The sequence below is a fragment of the Drosophila teissieri genome, chromosome 2R, assembly GCF_016746235.2.
Source record: "Drosophila teissieri strain GT53w chromosome 2R, Prin_Dtei_1.1, whole genome shotgun sequence".
NCBI lineage: Eukaryota > Metazoa > Arthropoda > Insecta > Diptera > Drosophilidae > Drosophila > Drosophila teissieri.
Window position 1 is genome coordinate 2,973,849 of NC_053030.1, and position 6,425 is coordinate 2,980,273.

Consider the following 6,425-nt stretch of genomic DNA (forward strand, 5'->3'; position numbering starts at 1 on the left):
CAGCTACTGTTATTCCGTCTATTCGAGGTGTGTTGCCAATCTTCAGGAGATAATAGAAAATGCGGCAGTCCAGTCCACTCCGGCTTCCGTCAGTGTTCCCACACCTTCGACGACAGGGTGTCGTCTACCGCTAGTGGACACCGAAGTTTTCGCTGGTGATTATCTTCGGTGGCCCACTATCCGAGACCTTTACACTGCGATATATATCCAAAATCCCCGTCTCACACCGGTGGAAAGGTTGTTTCACCTGCTTGCCAAGACGAGTGGCGATGCACACGTGATTGTTTCGAAAGCACCAGTGACGAATGAAGGGTTTAGTTTGGCGTGGCGAGGCCTTACGGATCGCTTTGAAAATAGACGCTTGCTGGTTAACAGCCACTTGAAGATTTTACACAGCCTCCCAACTGTCCACCAAGAGTCCGGGACCGCCTTAAGAGACTTACAGAGCACAATTCAAAGCTGTTTGACAGCCTTGAAGACGTTCTCCACTAGGAGGCTTGGGATTGACTCTTGGTGTTTATAGTGAGCAATCCATCAACAACAAGGCCAACATTTCATCTTGGAATGAGATGGATGCGTTCCTGACCGAGCGCCATCGTAGTCTGGAGGCCGTCGACGACGTCCAGCCTAGCGTTTCGGTTCAATTTCCGCCGAGATCGGCAACTGCGAGCGCCCCACCGCGCAGGCGCAACTCATACGAGACCAGGGTGGCTTCCGCCCCCAAGGGGTGTGATCTCTGTTCCAGGGAGAACCACCCTATTCGCTTATGTCCACGGTTCCTCGAAATGGATGTGAATGGTCGCTCCGTCTACATCAAGAGAAGGCAGCTTTGCCTGAACTGTTTCGCAGGAGGGCACCAGCAACGGCATTGCACTAGTGCCCACAGCTGCTTCACATGCCACAGCCGGCATCACACCCTCCTGCACCGCGGTAATCCATTTGCAACCGCTCCAAGTTCGACTGCGACAGCCAGGACTCGGCCCGCACATATTCCAGAAGGCACGGGCGCCTCAGAGAATCCCTCAGATGTGCAAGTATGCTTCGCTTCCGGTTCAAGAGCCGTTCTACTGGGCACTGCCCTCATAAACGTGTGCCATCTGGGGTGCAACTTCCAAGCGCGAGCCCTGATTGACCCTGATTCCGAAGCAACCTTCATTACAGAACGGCTGTTCAATTTAATCAGACTTCCTTTCAAGGCTATCCAGGCACAAGTGTGTGGCCTAAACCAAACCGTGACCGGGCAACTCACTAAGGTGTGTAATTTTTCAATTCGATCGCCTTCCAAGTCTGGGATTCAGTTACAGCCTATGTTCTTCTGCACCTGCCGAATCTGTCCAATCCACAAGATCTTTAGGATCTTCCAGACATCCCCTGCGACCCAGTTCTTGAGAGCTCCAGATTGATTCTTATAAGACATTCTTCGTCTATTCCTCGGCAGCTGCAAAATAACATTGATCCCATCGGCCAGGAAACTATGTTTTGCGTGTTGACAGCCAGTCCATTCGGCAACCCCGGAGGTGCCGCCTCTCCACCGAGTTAACTGCGCCTCAAGGACTCGCTGGACCAGCTCCTCACCAAAATCTGGGAGTGGAGAAGTGTCCACACAGACCGTCTCCGAGTCTGATTCGGCTTGCGAACAAAATTTCGTAAAAACCACCAGAAGGGACCATCGTGGCAAGTATGTTGTGACGACCCCGAGCACAAGGGTTCCGAGCTAGCATCTTCACGATCCTTTGCCCTGGCTCAGTTCCTCCGCAACGAGCAGCGGCTGAAAAGGGATCCCTTACTCAAAGCCCAGTATGACGGTGAGATCCAAGAATACCTTGACTTAGGTCACATGGCCGAGGTTTCTATGACGAGCAGTTCCGCCACGTACTATCTTCCACATCATGCCGATCTCAAGCTCGAAATTACAACTACTAAAGTGCGGGTAGTTTTCAATGCTTCTAGCCCTTCCTCAAACGGGACCAGTCTGAATGACATCCTTTACGCGGGCCCGGTCTTACATTCCGACCTAAGTATTCAGATTCTAAAGTGCCGATACTTTAAGTTCGTTTTTAATGCCAACATCGAGAAGTTGTACCGGCAGATTTGGGTAGACACCAAGCATACTCCTCTCCAGCGCATTCTGTTTCGCAATTCCGATGGGGAAATCCGCGACTACGAACTAAAGGCGGTCACCTTCGGGATCAATTGTGCTCCATTTCTGGCGATACGGGTCCTGCAACAGCTCGCCGATGACGAAGAGTCGAGGTATCCGCAGGCGAGTCAGATTATCCGACATTTCATGTACGTCGACGACGTGCTCGCTGGGGCACACTCAAAATCCGAGAGCTCCAGGGGGCCCTGTGTTCAGCGGAGTTCCCACTTAGGAAGTGGAAGTCCAACAGCATAGCGATTTTGGCAGAAATCCAGACTGACCATCTCCTTCGGGCTAATTTTCTCGAAATCGACGTAGAGAGCACGGCCAAGACTCTCGGCGTGCGGTGGAAGGCGACGTCTGATGATTTTTTCTTCACTCCTCCTGAATTGCCCTCGGGGTCTTCGTTCTCAAAGCTTCTAGTCCAAATTTCCAAGTTATTCGATCCAGCCGGCTGGCTAGCCCCTTTCATTGTCTGAGCAAAGATGTTTATGCAGGACATTTGGCTCCAGGGTCTAGGGTGGGACGATGTCCTCCCTCAAGAATTCTGCAAGAGATGGGTTGACTTCCGAGAAAATTACTCGGCGCTCGATCAGATCCGTATTTCCCGCTGGGTCGCATTCCGACCACACTTGAAAGTAGAACATCATGGGTAGAACCTCGCAAAAGGCGTATGGCGCCGCCATTTATGTCCGAGTTGAGGTCGGGTCCACCATGGCATCAGTAAGGACGGTGTCGCTCCCGCGGCTGGAGTTGTGCGGAGCCGTTCTATTGTCCAAGATGGCCAACGCCATTCTTCCGAAGATGTCCGGGCCTGCGTCCGCCCCCTATTGTTGCACGGATTCAACTATTGTTCTCGCCTGGTTGCACATACGTGGCTAATCGTGTCTCAAGGATCACGCAGTTCACGGAGGTCGAGAAATGGGCACATGTCGGCTCCGAGCATAATCCGGCTGATCTCGCTAGCCGGGAGGTAGGGCTTCAAGACCTCGCGGACAGTCGGCTGTGGTGGCATTGTCCTCTCTGGTTGCAAAGGCCGCGTTACGAGTGGCCCACTCAAGGCAATGACTCCCCCGAGACGGAACTCGAGAAGCGAGCAGTCAAGGTCCATGTTGCGAAGGCCCCCCCGGAAGATATTCTTGAGCGTTTTTCCACCCTCGACAAGGCGCTGCGAGTCCTCGCTAACGTTCGTCGCTTTATCCAGCGCGCGCGAAAGATCAAGGCTTCGTTTAAGAACCACTTGACGCCTACTGGCCGAGCGTCTCCTAATTTCCGTCACGCAACGCAGGCATTTCGCCCTTGAGATTGGCTATTTAAGCCAAAAGCGGCCGGTGCCTGCATCCAGTCCTGTTCAAAACTTGAACCCGTTTCTCGATTCTCAAGGGCTCATGAGAGCTTGCGGCCAGGTAACAGCCTCCGAACTTCTCCAATATGACGAACGGCATCCGGTAATCCTTCCGTACAGCTGCCATCTGTCTCGACTCCTCGTCCATTTTACTCATCGCGTAACGCTGCACGGCGGTAATCAATTGATGATCCGTGTGCTCCGTTCCAAATTTTGGATTCCGAAGGTGAGGAATTTCGTCAAGTCCATTCCTGCAAGGTATGCGTCATTCACAAAAAGAAGTTGCAAACTCAACTCATGGGAAGGTTACCCAAGGAACGGGCGTCCTTCTCGCTGCCCTTCACCCATACCGGTATGGACTATGCCGGACCCTTCGACGTCAAAAATTACACCGGACCGGCCTGCCCCATTACAAAAGGGTATGTGTTGGTATTTGTGTGCTTCTCCACCAAGGCTATCCATTTAGAGCCGACGTCCAACCTCACGACTGAAAAATTTCTTGCTGCTTTCGCCCGTTTTGTATCCCGAAGAGGATGCCCCCGTCAAGTTCAGTCAGATTGTGGGAGCGGCGGCGCAACTCTCCCGCGATTTTCTCCAAGCACTCAAAGGGACTGTCACGGGTGCCTACGGTCACCAGCAGATGCTTTGGGAATTCATTCCTCCGGGGGCCCCCCACATGGGAGGCTTGTGGGAGACCGGCTTCAAGAGTTTCAACACTCTGTTCTACAAGTCTATGGCCACGCGTAAATACACATTCGAAGAGCTGTCCACGCTTTTGGCTAGGATCGAAGCGTGCTTGAATTCATTAAATACATTAAAGAGTAGTAATTGAACTATATTCTGTGAAATATTGGTTGAAAAATATTGAAAATTGACCGAATGGCAGCAATTCTTCGCAGGCGCCTCAAAAAAAATACATTTTGCGGTGTACGTCATACCTTAGCACTGGATCATCTGATATGAAATAACCAAAGTTTTTCCATCAATTATTATGTCCCTCTATTTCCATTTTTCCATTTTTGTTAAATTTTGGAACTTTTTACAAGACTTGAAAGTGAAAATACCGATTTTTGGCTAATTTGACTTCCGATTCTTCCTATTTACAGACAACATTCTTGAGTTGGCATAGCGACTTATTTCCGCCGACATATCTCTGTCTAGTATACTTTTCGGGCGGAATTATGTCGCTTCTTCCTGACGGAGCTTTGTCGTTTTGCAGACGTCATAGCTCCGAGCGGAGGTATGACGTTTTCTAAACGACATTTCTCCGCCGAAACGAAAACGTTTGAGGAGTTAAAACTCCGCACAAATGCGAATAGTGATTGCATGAGGAGGGCCTGCCGTTGCCAGTTACGCAAGAAGTCAACGCGTAGTAACGGCAGTGCGGAACTGGAGAAAGAGAGTTTGGAGACTCTGAACTGGAGAAAGAGAGTTCGGAGACTCTGAGAGAATAGAGTTGGAAGACTCTAAACTGGAGAAAGAGAGTTTGGAGACTCAGAGCCCGGAGAAAGAGAGTTTGGAGACTCTGAGCCTGAAGTCAGAAGGTTTGAAGGAGAGTAACGGTACAAGCTGAACTTTGGACTGGGCCAACGGTAAAAACCGTGGACTTTGGATCCGGAGACTGGACACCAGAGGGATGAACCGTTAGAGAAGGCCGAGACAGCGGAACCAGGCAGCCGAGCAGACCATCCAGGTCCGACCGTAGGACATGCGAAAGGCCCTAGCGGAGTACTACGCAGAGACAGAAAACGACCCAAAGCTCGCAGCAGTCTGGACAGAATTGGAGGCAGCATATCCAGACAGACCAGGTCCAAGCATAAAGATTACGAACCCCGAGGGTGAAGACTTAATCGCAAGTCTGAACATGGAGGAGATGTTTCGAGAAGGTCAATGGAGAGAGACGAGCAGGGAAAGGAGGCCAAGTCCAGAAAGACCCAGGCCCAGCCAGCCGGACTATGCAAAAGTAGCGAAGCAAGTAAGAGAATGGTCTTTTCGCCTCGACGGAGAAGAAAAACTCTCGAATTCCTGGAGCAGGTGGAATGGTCCGCAAACACATACGGTTTGGACCTGAATATGATTCCCCGAGCCATGCCGGAATTAATGCAGGAAGAGGCTCTGAAATGGTACATTTTAAACAACAAACACTGGAGGACGTGGGCCGAATTTATAGATAGCTTCCAAACGTATTTCCTGCCCAGGGGATACTTTACGAAACTCGCGGACAAGGTGAAACAAAGGAAGCAAGGGTTTAGGGAAGCATTCAAGGACTACATGGTCGAGATGCAGACCCTGATAAGACCCCTTGGGTATGGGGAAAAGGAAACGCTGGAGCTCATTAAGGAGAACTGCACGCCAGACCTCCGAATAGCGTTGAGATCCTACCACGTGGACGACCTAGAGGCACTAATGATTCTGGCAGATAAGTACGAGGAATTGCACAGGGAACGGGAAGCCTTCGCGGAAGAGCATAAATTCAGCGGCAATAAAGCCCCGGCACACGTCACGTGCAGAAGGTGTGAGGACTCAGGAGATCCAGGTACGGATACCCGGGAACAGTGGGCTCAATATACCCCGGTCCAGTCCAGGCGACAAAACACGACCCTATGGAGGCCGCCAGTCACCACCCAGATACACACTGGAACGACGCCTGGGGGCAAATCGGGTCAGAACCCAACCAATATTGCCAATCCGCAGGAAGCGTGTCGCAGGTGCGGTGGACACGACCATTGAACAAGAGGCTGCCGAAAACAGAGGTTGTTGTTCAGCTGGTTGTGCGGAAAATAGGAATCCGAAGCACAGAATGCTGCCAGAGAGCGGGAAATGGCCAGCGATCCCAGCCGCAGAGAGACGAGCCGGGTCGCAAGATGTCGCCTCTCCAAACTAACCGGAAAACAAATCGAGGAGAAGCAGCAGATGTCCGCAGCGGTAACGATCGGTGGG